The sequence below is a fragment of the Monodelphis domestica genome, chromosome 1, assembly GCF_027887165.1.
Source record: "Monodelphis domestica isolate mMonDom1 chromosome 1, mMonDom1.pri, whole genome shotgun sequence".
Classification (NCBI taxonomy): domain Eukaryota; kingdom Metazoa; phylum Chordata; class Mammalia; order Didelphimorphia; family Didelphidae; genus Monodelphis; species Monodelphis domestica.
Genome location: NC_077227.1, coordinates 296,377,693 through 296,393,588, shown reverse-complemented (window position 1 = coordinate 296,393,588; position 15,896 = coordinate 296,377,693). Strand labels below are relative to the sequence as shown.

General features: G+C 34.5%; 1 protein-coding gene and 1 long non-coding RNA gene across 5 annotated transcripts in view; one reads left to right on the top strand and one right to left on the bottom strand.

The window, feature by feature from the left end:
- Positions 1-15,896, top strand: part of LOC103100236 (uncharacterized) — a 100,731-nt gene that overhangs the window by 24,512 nt on the left and 60,323 nt on the right. The window lies entirely within an intron of this gene.
- Positions 1-15,896, bottom strand: part of FRMD6 (FERM domain containing 6) — a 122,568-nt gene that overhangs the window by 105,882 nt on the left and 790 nt on the right. For 2 of the 4 annotated variants that reach the window (XM_056811060.1, XM_056811057.1), the window contains exon 2: positions 30-141. The exons of 1 other annotated variant lie outside the window; for it this stretch is intronic. The gene's annotated coding sequence lies outside the window, so the exon portion shown is untranslated. Of the gene's footprint in view, positions 1-29; positions 142-13,527; positions 13,611-15,896 lie in introns of all 4 variants that reach the window. One more of the 4 variants, XM_056811058.1, reaches the window with a different exon arrangement.

Here is a 15,896-nt window from a genome sequence, read left to right as displayed (position 1 = left end):
CCTTTGTAACATGTAACACTCAAAGATACCTCCTTCTCACCATCCTGATTCCCTCATTATTTCACACTTGTACTATTATTGTAATAGGCTTCTGTTTGGTCTCTCCCCACTTCAATCCATTTGATCATCAAAGTGATCTTCCTGAAATGAAAAAAAAAAGGTGACCACATCATCTTTCAACTCAGTGGATACTCCAGGGCAAAAAATAATCTTTTATCATATTCAAAGTCCTTCATAACAAGCCCATTAAACACATATTTGTGGTTTTATTACACCATAATCCCCTGGCATTGACCTCTTTACTATGCATCAAATAGTACACTCTACTCCCTCACTTGGAGCATTTTCACTTGCCTTCCCTCCATGCATGGAATATTATCCTTCCACATCTGCACTCTCAGACTTCCTTCAAGTTTCAGCTAAAATCCCATCTTTTCCTGATTTCCTTTACTTCTAGTGTCTCCTCTCTGTTGATTAATTCCAAGTTAGCCTGTATAAGGCTTGCCTGTATACAGTTGTTTCCATGTTCTTTCTCTCTGCTACACTGTGAGCTCCTTGAGAGGAGAGATTATCTTTTACTTTAAAAAAAAAAATATATATATATGTGTATATGTATGTATATATATATATATGTATATATTTATATAGATAGATATATACTTGGTGCTTCGTACAGTGCCTGGCATATAATAGGAACATGATAAATGTTTACTAATTTATTTTGTGACTGCTTTCAAGCAGATTTCCACACAAAGAAAATTCTATAACAGACCATATAACTTTGCCATTTTGTAGTCGATTTAAATATAGTCAATAAAAGGCTCTATTGTTTTTATTGTTTGCTAAGAAAAATAATTTGTTATATACAGCAAATGCTATCTTTAAGGATCTTTTCTAAAAAATTGTTTCAACTACACACCAAAACAATTTAAGGTTACAAGAAAGACACAAAAATAGAAATGTCTTTTCAACTCTCTACATCATAAACATGAGATTATAAAGGAAAAATGGGGGGAAGAAAACACCATAATAGAGAAGCTCTAGCACATAGTATAAGCTGAAAAAGAATTTTCTGTGCATGGTGAACTTCTCCAGATGTTTCTATTTCTGAATGTTTCATCAAGTCTTGGAATACCGCAAAGGTTCCTTGAAGAGCTCTGCACTTTTAAAAGAGTTAGCCAATTAAAAAATAGAGTGACCACCAAAAAAGGAAAGATAAATAGAGGAACTAGGATTAAAAAAAAACACAAAATTTGTACACCACTATATTAAAAGGTGACAACAATTTGGGTCAAGAGTTAAAAAAGAAGAGCAGGCTGGATTACTTTTTGGCAACTGTAAATAATTCAGATCACACCAAAACCATCACAAAACTGGGCTTTCCTTAGGACTCTAATTTCAGCAGATAGAGATTAGATTTCTGGAGTTTGAGATGGAATCACTCTTTGGTGAGTCCTTTCCTTTCCCCTCTTCTCTCCTTACTTTGTCATCAGTCAGACTAGATCAGTAGCAGACAACAATGAATCCAGCAGGAATCAGGGAGACTAACCCAGAAAGATACAATATATGAAGGCAAGAACAGAGTGATGTCCAAGGACAAATTGATTTGGAAATAAAGTTACTTAAGGATGGAAGCAACTTAAAAGAACATGGCTCCTTTTACCACAAAAGAATGTGTTGACTTCAAGAAAGGGCTTTCTGGACATAAAATCATCAGGGTTAGTAACCTTAATTATAAGTGTATCCTATAGGGGGCAGCTGGGTGGCTCAGTGGATTGAGAGTCAGGCCCAGAGATGGGAGATCCTGGGTTCAAATTTGACTTCAGACACTTCCTGGCTCTGTAACCCTGGGCAAGTTACTTAACCCCCATTGCCTAGCCCTTACCACTCTTCTGTCTTAGACCAATACCTGGTGGTATTGATTCTGAGACAAAAGGTAAGGGTTTAAAAAAAAAAGTGTATCCTATAGACCCACTCTTCCCCAGTATATTTGTGGAAGAGCATGCCCCAGGATGTTAGAGGAAAAGTTTTGTACCAATTACTCTTACTATATCAACTTGATAAATATTTTTGTTTAAAAAGCTGTTCAAGAACACTATATTAAAATTTTTTAAAATAAGTTTTGATTGATATCTTTTTTAAACATCACCAATTAACCCCTGTACTCTAACCATCTGAGAGCCATCCCATATAAAAAACTAGTATTTTAAGTACAAAAAAAAAGGGGATTGGGAGTCAAGATGGCGGTCTAGAAGGAGCAGAAGTTCAGAGTTCTGAATACCCTTCCTTACTGATCACAAACTGAATACTCCTAGGGGACTAAAAATCAAATCTAACAAACAACAAGGCAGAGCCAAGGAACCCTCCTGCTGGACTCAATTCAAAAGGTAGCCCCTCCCCCCCAAGCCGGAATCTGAGAACACTCGGGATTAAGGGGAAGGCAGAAGGAAGGTCCCAGGACCCCTGCACCAACTCACCTAAAGATATTACAAGTTGCCAAGAAGAAGTCATTCAGATACCATTGAACCATAGTGAGGATGACGCAGGATCTGGCTGCATCCCCACTGAAGGACCGAAAGGCATGGAATATGATATTCCGGAAAGCAAGGGAACTAGGTCTACAACTAAGAATCACTACCCATCAAAACTGACTATATTCTTACAGGGGAAAGTATGGTCATTCAACAAAACAAAAGAATTCCAAGAATTTGCAAAGAAAAGACCAAACCTGATCAGAAAATTTGACATCCAAGCACAGAACTCAAGAGAATCATCAAAAGGTAATTAAAAAAGAGGGGAAAAAGAAAAACAAAACAAAACAAAACAAAATTTTAAGAGACTCAATAAGTTAAAATATGTATCCCTATAAGAAAAGAGGTCATTGGTAATTCTTAAAAACTGTTGTTATCAACTGGGCAGCTAGAAGAAATACACTTAGAGGGAACAGTGACAAACTGTATAGGATGAAAAGACAAGATATAAATAGGTATATAGATATATGCATGCATAAATACATATACATGTATGTGTATATATATGCATACATACATATATAGATATATATAAAACTAGAGCTAAAAAAGAGAGGTTAATACTAAAAGAAATGGGAAAAGGAAGAAATGGGGGTAAATTCATATGTCACAAAGAAGCTCATGGTGGGAGGGGGGAGAAAATCAATACACTTGGAAGGTTAAAGAGGTTGGAGATAGGAAATACTCAACTCTTATGTGCTTTGAAACTGACCCAAAGAGGGAAGAACAATCCAATCCATTGGGACAGAGAATAGATTTGCACTCTATATGGGAGTAGAAGGGTAATAAACAGACTGGTGGGGAGGGAAGCAGTACAAGGGAAGGAAAGGGTGTGTGTGGGGGTAATTTTATAAAGACTACAGTGAAAATAAGGGGGATATAAGAAGTGAGGGGGGGTAGAAAGGGAAGTAAGGGTGGGAACTAAGGGGATTCATTAAAAACAAACATTGGTGTAGAAGGAAATAGTAAAAGAAGAAAAGGCAGGATCAGAAATAGAAATCAAAATGCTGGGAAATACACAGCTAGTAATCATAACTCTGAATGTGAATGGAATGAACCCACCCATAAAACGGAAGCGAATGGCAGAGTGGCTTAGAATACAAAACCCTACCATATGCTGTCTACAAGAAACACACCTGAGGCAGGTAGATACACATTGGATGAAAGTAAGAGGTTGGAGCCAAATCTATTGGGCATCAATTGATAAAAAGAAGGCAGGAGTAGCAATCATGATATCGGACAAAGCAAAAGCAAAAACAAATCTAGTTAAAAGAGATAGGGAAGGTAATTACATCCTGATAAAAGGCAGTACAGACAAGGAGGAAATATCCATACTCAACATGTATGCCCCAAATGGCATAGCATCCAAATTTCTAAAGGAGAAACTAGTGGAGCTCAAGGATTAAATAGATAGAAAAACTATACTAGTGGGAGAACTGAACCTTCCTCTATCTGAACTAGATACATTAAACCAAAAAATAAATAAGGAAGAGGTAAGAAAAGCGAATGAAATCTTAGAAAAATTAGAGTTAGTAGATATGGAGAAAAACAAATAGGGACAAAAAGGAATATAACTTCTTTTCAGCAGCACATGGTACATTCACAAAAACTGACCATGTATTAGGGCATAAAAACATTGCAAACAAGTGCAAAAGAGAAGAAATAATAAATGCAACCTTCTCAGATCACAATGCAATGAAAATAATAATTAGTAAGGATACATGGAGAGGTAAATCAAAAATTAATTGGAAATTAAACAATATGATTCTCCAAAACCGGTTAAAGAACAAATCATAAAAACTATTAATAACTTCATTGAAGAAAATGACAATGATGAGACATACTTTCAAAACCTATGGGGTGCAGCGAAAGCAGAACTCAGGGGGAAATTTATATCCTTGAGTTCATATTTATTAATTAAGAAGATCAGAGGTCAATGAATTGGACATGCCAATTAAAAAACTAGAAAGCAAACAAATTAAAAATTCTCAGATGAAGACTAAATTAGAGATCCTAAAAATCAAAGGAGAAAGCAATAAAATTGAAAGTCAAAGAAGTATTGATTTAATAAATAAGACTAGAAGCGGGTACTTTGAAAAAAAAACAAGTAAAATAGACAAAGTATTAGTCAGACTAATTTGAAAAAGGAAAGAAAAAAAACCAAATTGACAGTATCCAAGATGAAAAGGGAGACCTCACCTCCAATAAAGAGGAAATTAAGGCAATCATTAAAAACTACTAGGCTCAATTATATATGGCAACAAATATGGCAGAATATTTAAAAAAATATAAATTGCCTAGACTAACAGAGGAAGAAATAAATTACTTAAACAACCCCATATCAGAAGAAGAAATTGAACAAGCCATCAAAGAACTCCCTATGAAAAAAAATTCCCAGGTCCAGATGGATTCACAAATGAATTCTATCAAACATTCAAAGAACAACTAATTCCAATATTATACAAACTATTTGACAGAATGAGCAAAGAAGGAGTTCTACCACATTCATTTTACAACACAAACATGGTACTGATCCCAAAGCCAGGCAGGTCAAAAACAGAGAAAGAAAAGTATAAACCAATCTCCTTAATTATAGATGCAAAAATTTTAAATAGGATACTAGCAAAAAGACTCCACCAAGTGATTGTGCTCATGATTCACTATGACCAGATAGGATTCATACTTGGAATGCAAGGATGGTTCAATATTAGGAAAACCATCCATATAATTGACCATATTAACAAGCAAACTGACAAAAATCACATGATTATCTCAATAGATGCAGAAAAAGCCTTTGATAAAATACAACACCCATTCCTATTGAAAACATTAGAAAGTATAGGAATAGAAGGGCCTTGCCTAAAAATAATGAACAGTATATATCTAAAACCATCGGCAAACATCATCTGCAATAGGGATAAACTAGAAGCCTTCCCAATAAGATCAGGAGTGAAACAAAGATGCCCATTATCACCTCTATTATTTAACATTGTACTAGAAACACTAGCAGTAGCAATTAGAGAAGAAAAAGAAATTGAAGGTATTAGAATTGGCAATGAGGAGACCAAACTATCACTCTTTGTGGATGATATGATGGTTTACCTAAAGAATCCTAGAGAATCAACAAAAAAGCTAGTGGAAATAATCAACAATTATAGCAAAGTTGCAGGATACAAAATAAACCCATATAAGTCATCCGCATTTCTATACATCTCCAACCCATTTCAGCAGCAAGAATTAGAAGGAGAAATTCCATTTAAAATCACCCTAGACAAAATAAAATACTTGGGAATCTATATGCTGAGACAAACACAGGAACTATACGAACACAACTACAAAACACTTACCACACAGTTAAAACTAGATCTAAACAATTGGAAAAACATTCATTGCTCATGGGTGAAATGAGCTAACATAATAAAAATGACCATCCTACCCAAATTAATCTACTTATTTAGAGCCATAACCATTGAACAACCAAAAAACTTTTTTACTGAATTAGAAAAAAAAATAACATTTCATTTGGAAGAACAAAAGATCAAGGATATCCATGGAAATCATGAAAAAAAAATGCAAAGGAAGAAGAACTTGCAGTCCCAGATCTCAAAATATACTATAAAGCAGTAGTTATCAAAACAAATTGGTACAGGCTAAGAGACATAAAAGAGGTTCAGTGGAATAGACTTGGGGTAAATGACCTCAGCAAGACAGTCTATGATAAACCCAAAGATCCCAGTTTTGGGGACCAAAACGCACTTTTTGAAAAAAAAATACTTCTGGGAAAATTGGAAGACAGTATGGGAGAGATTAGGTTTGGATCAATATCTCATACCCTACACCAAGATATATTCAGAATGGGTGAATGACTTCAATATAAAGAAGGAAACTATAAGTAAATTAGGTGAACACAGAATAGTATACATGTCAGAACTTTGGGAAGGGAAAGATTTTAAAACCAAGCAAGACTTAGAAAGAGTCACAAAATGCAAAATAAATAATTTTGACTACATCAAATTAAAAAGGTTTTGTACAAACAAAACTAATGCATCCAAAATTAGAAGAGAAGTAACAAATTGGGAAACAATCTTCATAACAAAAACCTCTGACAAAGGTCTAATTACTCAAATTTATAAAGATCTAAACCAGTTGTACAAAAAAAAATCAAGCCATTCTCCAACTGAAAAATGGGCAAGGGACATGAATAGGCAATTTTCAGTTAAAGAAATCAAAACTATTAATAAGCACATGAAAAAGTGTTCTAAATCTCTTATAATCAGAAAAATACAAATCAAAACAACTCTGAAGTATCACCTCACCCCTAGCAGATTGGCTAACATGACAGCAAAGGAAAGTAATGAATGCTGGAGGGGATGTGGCAAAGCTGGGACATTAATTCATTGCTAGTAGAGTTGTGAATTGATCCAGCCATTCTGGAGAGCAATTTGGACCTATGCCCAAATGGCGCTAAAAGACTGTCTGCCCACTGCATCCAGCCACAGCACTGCTCCCAAAGAGATAATAAGGAAAAAGACTTGTACAAGAATATTCATAACTGTGATCTTTGTGGTGGCCAAAAATTGGAAAATGAGGGGATGCCCTTCAATTGGGGAATTGCTATACAAATTGTGGTATATGTTGGTGATGGAATAGTATTTTGCTCAAAGGAATAATAAAGTGGAGGAATTCCATGGGAACTGGAACAACCTCCAGGAATTGATGCAGAGTGAGAGGAGCAGAACCAGGAAAACATTGTACATAGAGATTGATACACTTTAGTACATTTGAATGTAATGGACTTCTCCGTTAGTGGCAATGCAATGAACCGAACAACTTGGAGTGATCTAAGAGAAGAAACAGTGTCCACAGAGGGAAAACTTTGGGAGTAGAAACACAGAAGAAAAACAACTGCTTGAATACATGGATTGAAGGGATATGGTTGGGGATGCAGATTCTAAATTAATATCCTAGTGTAAACAACAAATGGAAATAGGTTCTGATCAAGGACACAAGTAATACCCAATGAAATTGCGCATTGGCTGCAGGAAGAGTAGGTGGAGGGGCGGGAGGGAAATAATGTGATTATCATAACCAAGGAATAATGTTCTAAATTGACTAAACTTATTCAAATGAAAAAAAATTATGTACAAAAAAGGGAAAAAAGATCAGCATAACTAATCATAGCTCTTTTCAAAGAGAAAAATTTTATGAAAATATGTGTAAGGTACATTTGTGTATGTCCCAACTCTGCAAAATTGTGGAAGTTTCTTCTCATATCTTGTTTTTAAAAATTTTCAGTCAATATTCATTAATGATATGCATTTATAGTTATCATGTTTTATCCTGCCATAAATTGGTATTACATTTGTCTCATAGAGGAATCTAGTAGAGTGCTTTTTTTCTCAGTTTCTATAAATAACTTGTCTTACATGAGTATTAATTATTCTTTAAATGTTTACTAGAATTTTACTATGGAGCTATGAGGGCAAATTTTTTTTTCTCCTTTCCTACTCCTTTTACAGCTAGTTTTATTTCTTTTTGCTTGTTTGTTTTTGCCCTTTTGGTCTTTTGGTTTGAGAAATTTAAATTTCTGGAAGCTGTTCCTCTTTATTCTCAAGTCTGTTAACATATTACTTTGTCTATAACAGATTTTGTTGATTCTTTTCATTTCTTCTGGTTAGTGAGGTTTTATTTACTATTATGATTTTTTTGCTCTCAATCAGATTGGTTAACAGTTTTTCAATTTTATTAATCTTTTTTAAAAACCAGCTTTCAGTTTTAATTTAGCATTTCTATAGCTTTCTTTGTTTCTTGTTTCTCCTCTCATTTTTAATCTCTCCTCTCATACTAATTTTAAGTTTATTTGTTGAAGTTCTTATTTTCTTAAATGCAAACTCATTTCAGTAATCCTTTCCTTTTCTATTTTTTAAATATATGTTTGTAGGGATGATTTTTCCTCTTCAATCTGCTTAGCTGTATCTCAGAAATATTGACATCTTATTTTCTTTTACATAATTATTGTTTCTATGATTTGTTCTTTGACCCACTCACTGTAAGTCTCCATTTGAATCTGTATCTTTTGTTTGTGGTCCTTGAACTGATCATTATTTTTAGCACATTCTGGTCTATAAAGGATGAATTTACCATTTTGGCCTTTTAATAGTTGTTTGCATTATCTCTCTGCCCTAATCCAGGGTCAATTTTTGTAAAAGATCAATGTGGTTCTGAGAAATATATATATATATATATATTCCTTAGCAGTCTCATTTAGCAGAAGCTTTGTTTCTTAGCTCTAGTTCTGTTTTCTGGGTTTACATTTTTTTTTCTTTTAGTGTTATCCAAAAAATAAAAGCATACTGAAATTTGTCACTATTGCGTTACTATTTGTGTTTCCTTTTAGACCTAATGTTTCCTTCATGAATTTTGATGCTAAAGCATGTAGCTTTATGTTGATATTGGCTTGCTGTCTATGATTCCTTTCAGGATGAGGTAGTTCCTTGTTGACCCTTTTAATGTTGTAAATATTTTTGTCTGCTTTGTTATAGTGCAACTCTTTTTTCCTGGATCCAACTCTTTCTAATCATTCATATTTTTTTTTGTCTTTACTTTTTGAATATATTTCTTGTAGGAAATAGATTGAGGTTTTGTTTTGTTTTGTTTTTAATCCAGTCATTCACCTTTACTTTATTGTACTGTTTCCCACTGGGGTGTTTATCAGTGGTATCCTTGTCTACTTCTAAAATAAGATTTTCCCTTTTCTTTCCCCCATCTAGCAATCCCTCCCTTTGCTTCCTTGTCCATTCTCCTATAAATGTTTTTCTTCCTGAAAGTCTAAAGGAATTATTTTCTTTCCAAATCGGTTATCCCCTCTTTTTAACTTGGTGAGATTTGTTACTATGGACTCAAGTTTTTATATTCTTCCAATTATTTCCAATGTGTAAGACATAAATTCCACTCTCACAATTCTCATTTCTCTTTTAAACCTTTTGGAAAAATTTCACTCTGGTTCCATGCTTTGTTGGTAAACCACAGCATTCTCTACTATAGCAAGTGCCAATTCATTTTCCTTTGCCATGCAATATTTATTCAGTTGCCTAATAAAAAAGGACTTGGAGACAAGATGGTAGTTTCTGAGCTAACTGGTAATTTTTGTCTTTATTTTCCCCTATTCTTCACATTCTTACTCCTTTCACTTTGATGATGATTTCCCTGGGTACTGGATTTCAAAGCACTGCAGTCTTCTCCCATGATGAGGAATTCAGGGTTTATCAACCTCCATTTATGCCCCAAATGACTTCTAGAAGGGCAGAATAGGCCCCAGTTGAATGCACTTATCCCCATTTATATACCTTTCCCCCTTTACCTACCTTTCTCCATTCTCTGAACAAGATTATAGAGCATAAAGCACTACATGATACTATTGCAGCCTGACTAAATTTGTGCCATTTAGATCTCTGTGGCATTGGGGCAAGGTAGGTAATAAACAAGTGCATTTGAATTCTGGTGCAATCCACAGATATGCTTATGAAGCCCTTCTGCTAGAGGTGTGGTAGGTGATAAGGGGAGGAAAGTGCTGACTGACTACATTAAAGGTTTGCAATTAGCTATTTAGTTCATCTGCTAGCAGCTCATCAGGTTTTTGTTGTTTGTTTGTTTTTTACCACATTTAAGTATTAAATTTTCTAGACCCATGTTGGCAATCCTAGCATGTGTGTGCCAGAGGGGGGCACTCAAAGCCCTCTCTGTGGGCATGTTTGCTGTGGCTCCAGCACAGAGTTTGCTAAAGTTAGTTACTGGAAAGCCAGAGGGATGTGAGGCAGGACTGTTCTCCTCCTCTTTTCCACATAATTTCGGCACTCAGTCTCTGAAAGGTCATCACTGTCCTAGACTATGTTCCATGGAACAAAGTATTAAAATCTAAAACTAACCATACTAAGTACTGCATTAGTTAGGAAACGCTGATCACTTACTGAAACAATGTCATTGGTTAAGACTTCTTCCATCATTTTGTAATTTTTCTTTGTCCAGTGCTATACACAGCATGACCATTCCATTAATTCACTGAAGTGAATATTAAGTAATATTAAATAAATTTATATTGTGAAGTGGTGCTATAACTGAACAACTAAATTATCATACTAAAAGTAGTATTTAGAGTCAAAAAACACAGATTTGAATACTGACTCAGATTAGCTATGTGACCATAATTATGTCATTTCCCCTTAACCATTTAATTAAAAATAAGGAATTTTGACCAAGGGTCCCTAAGGTTCCTTCTATTTATTTCGACATCGCACAACCAGCATTACTTCCATCTACTTCAGAACCTACAATACCATAAGGCCATGTTGGCAAACCTATGGCACATGTGCTGGAGTGGGCTACCCCTTCCCCCTTTCCACTCACACCTGAGAACATTTCTCACATGACCCACCCCTTTGCCCTTTCTCCCTTCCCTGTAGCATGATGGTTGCAGTTTGGGCACTTGGTCTCTAAAAGGTTCACCATCAATGCCATAAGGATTCATTGTGAGGTCACCTTCCTTATCTTCTCTGTCAAGAAGAATTACTAATCCTCCCTAATATTGGTGAGATGCTTGCAGAATTCTAGGATCTCACTCAGAGAAAGTTTAAAACCAATGTATTGTGAAAGCACCAGGGAAATCAGGACCAACAAGAGAAAATGGCCAGGGGGTACATAATAACTAACAATGCATTTCGTTTAATATCAAAGAAAACATTTGTGCAGGTGGGGTTCCCAGAGTACATATCAATTATCATTACTCTATTCACCTCTACCTCATTTCAAACTTAAATTACAAGTTAATGAGATTTCATTCTTTAATATAACTTAAAATTGTTTTATGTATTTCAACATAAACATCAATTCCCATAAATTTAAATTTTCCTTGCAATTCTATGCTCAGTATTCTGTTTCTATTTTATAATTAGAAGGAGTCTTCCCAGTACCTACTCTGATTCATAAGCCCAGGCCTAAAAGACTTCTGTGGAACAGAAGAGGCATCCAAGGGTTAGTTAATGAACTTAAATTTGTAGACAGGTCTCTAATAGCAGTGATCTCAGCCCATGTGGTTTGGACTGAACTGGATAGGTCAAACAAATCTGAGATAATGAGATAGAAAGGAAAGAAGAAGCAGCAACTGGAGGAAAGGACGACCAGGATGGACCAAAGACATTTTTAATGGTACCTGAGATAAGCAAAGAGTAGCTAGATCACATGGTTCCTGCTCCTCTTATCACAAGAAAATGCTACTTTTTAGTGATGTAGGGTAGTCTTTCAAAACCAAACAGAGCCAAAAAGCTAGTAATTCACTTTTCTTTTTCTCCTCTTACTCCTATCCAAAAAGGATAGTTTATTGTCTCTATTATTTTTACAGCTTTTTACTAGTATCTTGACAACTAATGATAATATCTAGAATATATAAGGTCTATTGTGTGTTAGACACTGACTTTACAAATATTATCTTGCCTGATCATCACAACAACTGTAGGAAGCAGTTATATTATCATCTCCATTTTACAATTGAGGAAAAAATTTTAAAGTTTCTGAGGATAAATTTGAACTCTGAACTTCTTGCTCCAGCTTTCTATTCCATTTAGTATTCTGATTTATTTTTAAATAAAAATGACAATTGTTCCTGTTTTTATATTTATTTATACACAAAATATGCAAATGGAGAACAGCAATTATTTGAATATGCATTATTTAATGGGCTGGAATCCTTATCTCCATTCTGAACCCACAGATCATTTTGGTCTGCGAGCTTTGGGCACATGATTTTTTAAGATTAATAATCTATAATTTGCATGGAGAACGGGTAAAACACCTCCAAAACAAAACCTTGCCTCTAGCATTGAACCTGAAATTTCTCTCTTTATATGTAGCAGGCAGAATTGCTTTGAAAAACTAGGTAAGAACTCTACCCTCATATAACAAAGAAGAGGAGCACCCTTAGCCTAGCTCCACTAGCAGAGATAATGTGTAAAAAACAATCTCTGCCTTTTCGCAAAGGTCCATTTTGACAAATCTCTGCCATCCAGAGTGCTAGTATCTAAAGGGCTCTTTCTTACTATATGTTCAATTTTGAAAGCTGTCTGTGAACTACATTCAATTAAACAAACATTTATAAACCAAGGGCATGCAAAGTGTAATAATGCTAGGCATTTAGGACACAGAGACAAAGTGTATAACCCTGTCCCCTCAAAAAGTTTACATTGCAATGGAGGATATAACATTGACACAAATAAATAATAATATCTTAAAATTATATAGAACTTTTAAGATTTGCAAAGCATTTTAAACATTCTCATTTGGTGGAATGTAATAGGGTCAAAGGAAAGATTAAATAGACAAAATAATCTAGGGAAATAAGAGGGAGGGAAAAGGACCAGGGAAGGCTTTATAGAGGAGATGGCTCTTGTGGTCTGAAAGACAGGGACAAGCTTCAAGAAGATGTGCATTTTCAGAAGATGGTATGATAAATTTAAATTTTGCTAGAATAGAGGGGAAAAATGTGGAATAAGGTTGGAAAGATCAACTGGATGTAAGTTGTGAAGAGCCTTAAAAAAAAAAAAAACCAGCCTAAGTATCTTATATTTCTCTTTATAGCACAATTTAAGCAAGGAAGCCAATACCATTTTTCTTATTTGGTCTTTTAGACAAGATATATTTTAAATTTTAAAAAAGGCTAAAACTTTAAAAGTTCTTATTCTTTATTTCTTTTCATATGCTGAATTTAAAGATATACAAACAAAAATATCTTCAAGAAGTAACACCGTTCTATGATTAGAATTGGGATGGGGCAAGTCTAAAATTCATGTTATCTGGAGTTATTTTTTAATGGAAACATATGAGTTAGTCCATTTATGTTATAGCAAAGGTCTACTATTATTTTAGTTACTAAGATCATTTTCAAATCTGACTTTTAAAAAGTAAAACCAAAAGACTGGTATAAGCATAAATGTCAAAGTGTGCTTACCTTTTCTGCCTCAAGAGAAAGAACTCTAAACATGAGCACTAATGAGACTTATTTCAAAAAACAAAGTTAAAGAAACAAACATCCTGTAACAGCAGAGAAAAAGAACATTTTTAAAGCTCTTAAACAACTTTATAAACAAACAAAAATATAATATGAAACTTAGCTCCCTATTTTAAGTTTTTTTGAGAAACCTTAAAATGACTATACTTTCTATATGTCCCATTTGGGGTCCAGGTATCATTCACAAACAAATGAGAAATCTCACTGACATCATTCAAATTTCAAGTTCAAGTACATTTTACCACCTGATATGAATTAATCTTTCCTTGGTATTAGATTTCATGCAGTAAAATAATTGCTTGCAGATTGTATACAAAAATCTCTTTAGAAACCAAAATGTATAACTTGCAAATTTAAAATTACTTTGCCAAAAAGATAATATTCCTTCCCACTAAAATCTGATAGTAGTGTCAAAAAGATTGATTAATCTGAAGTTTTTATTTTACAGCAGAAAATTCTTAAAGTCTATTGCTATAAATTCTGAAAATCAAAAACCTTAAGAGTAAAGGAAAACTGGAAACCAAGTATCACAAACTAGAAAAAATTAAAGTGCATAACTGGCTTTTAAATATTTTACCCAAAACAAAACCCAAACCATTAGTTCAATAAAAACTTTAAAGAATTTACAGAATAATGAGACAAAATAACTATAGCCTTAACATTCAATCTACTGATTGAAAGTCTGAACTATATCAACATTAAACCTTGACAAACTCATGCTTTCATTTGTACTATTTTATTTATCTTCCATTTTACGTTTTTTTCCAAAAGTTTCTCACTCCAGATCAACCCTGCAGTATCTCAGCTCTACAAATTCAAGATATACAGTGTACCAAAAGAAAAAGGGGGGGGGGGGCGGGAGAGACACATGTTTCTCACAGCCAGAAACTTTTTTTTGAACATTTTAGTGTTCAATCTGTGTCAGATCTTAAGAACCCTCATCCCTCCCACCCCTACTTCATATACACGGCAAGCCAAAGAACTGCCACCTCTCAGAGTTTAAGTAATCTATATTGCCAGCATAAATATAAATAAAAATTTCCACAGATGTTTTAATATGAAATGTGAATTCAATGTATGCAAATATATTGAAAAGGCATCCAAATATCTTATTGATCTCACATATGTATATGCTTTATTCTCCAAACCACAAAGGCTTACATTTCTAGCAAATTTTATATAGTGGGGACCAATGGAGTCAAATCTTCTATTATTTTTTCTGCTTCTTTCCAACTTGTCTCCCTCCCCCCCCCACACACACACTTCTTGATAGAAACTTTAAAATGATACACTTATAGTACTTGCTGGCTGGTTAAATTGTTTTCTTTAAAATTCTCAAAAGCCTTTATTTTGAAAACTCTACACTGCATGCTGCCACTAAATGTTGGCAGATAATCCTATTTTAAAAACAAACACATAAAAGACAAAACTAGGCTTTATGGGAAAAAAAAATTTTCCCCACATAAAGTTTTGAGATGGTGAAATAACAAGTCGCTGAAATCACTAAAAGGAAATGACTAACATTCTTGGAAAATGAAGCCACTGGCAGCTTTCTCCAACATTTACTAATCCCTAAAGCAGCAGCACCCTGTGGAAAAATAGTATTCTATGCAATAAGTAAATTTAGATTCTTTCAAAGCCAATAATAAAAAAAACATTCCCCCACCCAGGGCAATTAGTTAATACAGGGGAAATCCCCCCAAAATGAGACATTTACAAGATCAGATTCGGAATCTCTGGAGGCAACCTAAACACCAAGATAAATGTTTATGCGCCCCCCCCCTTCCTTTAGCACTCTAAAGCAATGAATTCGCTGACTCAACTAGACAAGAAGAAAATACAGATTTTGTCATATGTTATTAATTCAAACTTTTGGGGGCTAAAAACAGAGCAAGAAGTTCTGAGACCAGAAGAGACCATCGACATAAATGAGTGACTTGAAAAACATCTGGCTCTTTATTTCAGCGGCAAAATGTGCTTTTGAGAGCAGTTTTTCATCAATCCCTAGCCTTTGGGGGGAGGGGGAGACTACTTTCTGGGCAAATCATATGTTTAAATAAACTATTTCAGCTTTCCAGACAATTATTCACAAAGAACGCCAACAATTTGTTTTCTTCCTTAGTAAATTGCTCTAATTTCGGACATCTTGATTTTTGAAAGCACCCATCTGGGAGGGGGGTACAGGGTCCTGCCCCTACACATCTGTTGTCCTGCTGTTTCAGTACCCTACTGTAGGTCACAAAAGCAGGCAGAAACTTACAACTTTCAGGAAGGGTAAATAAAGGCTGGTTGCTCAGGTCTTTAAAGAG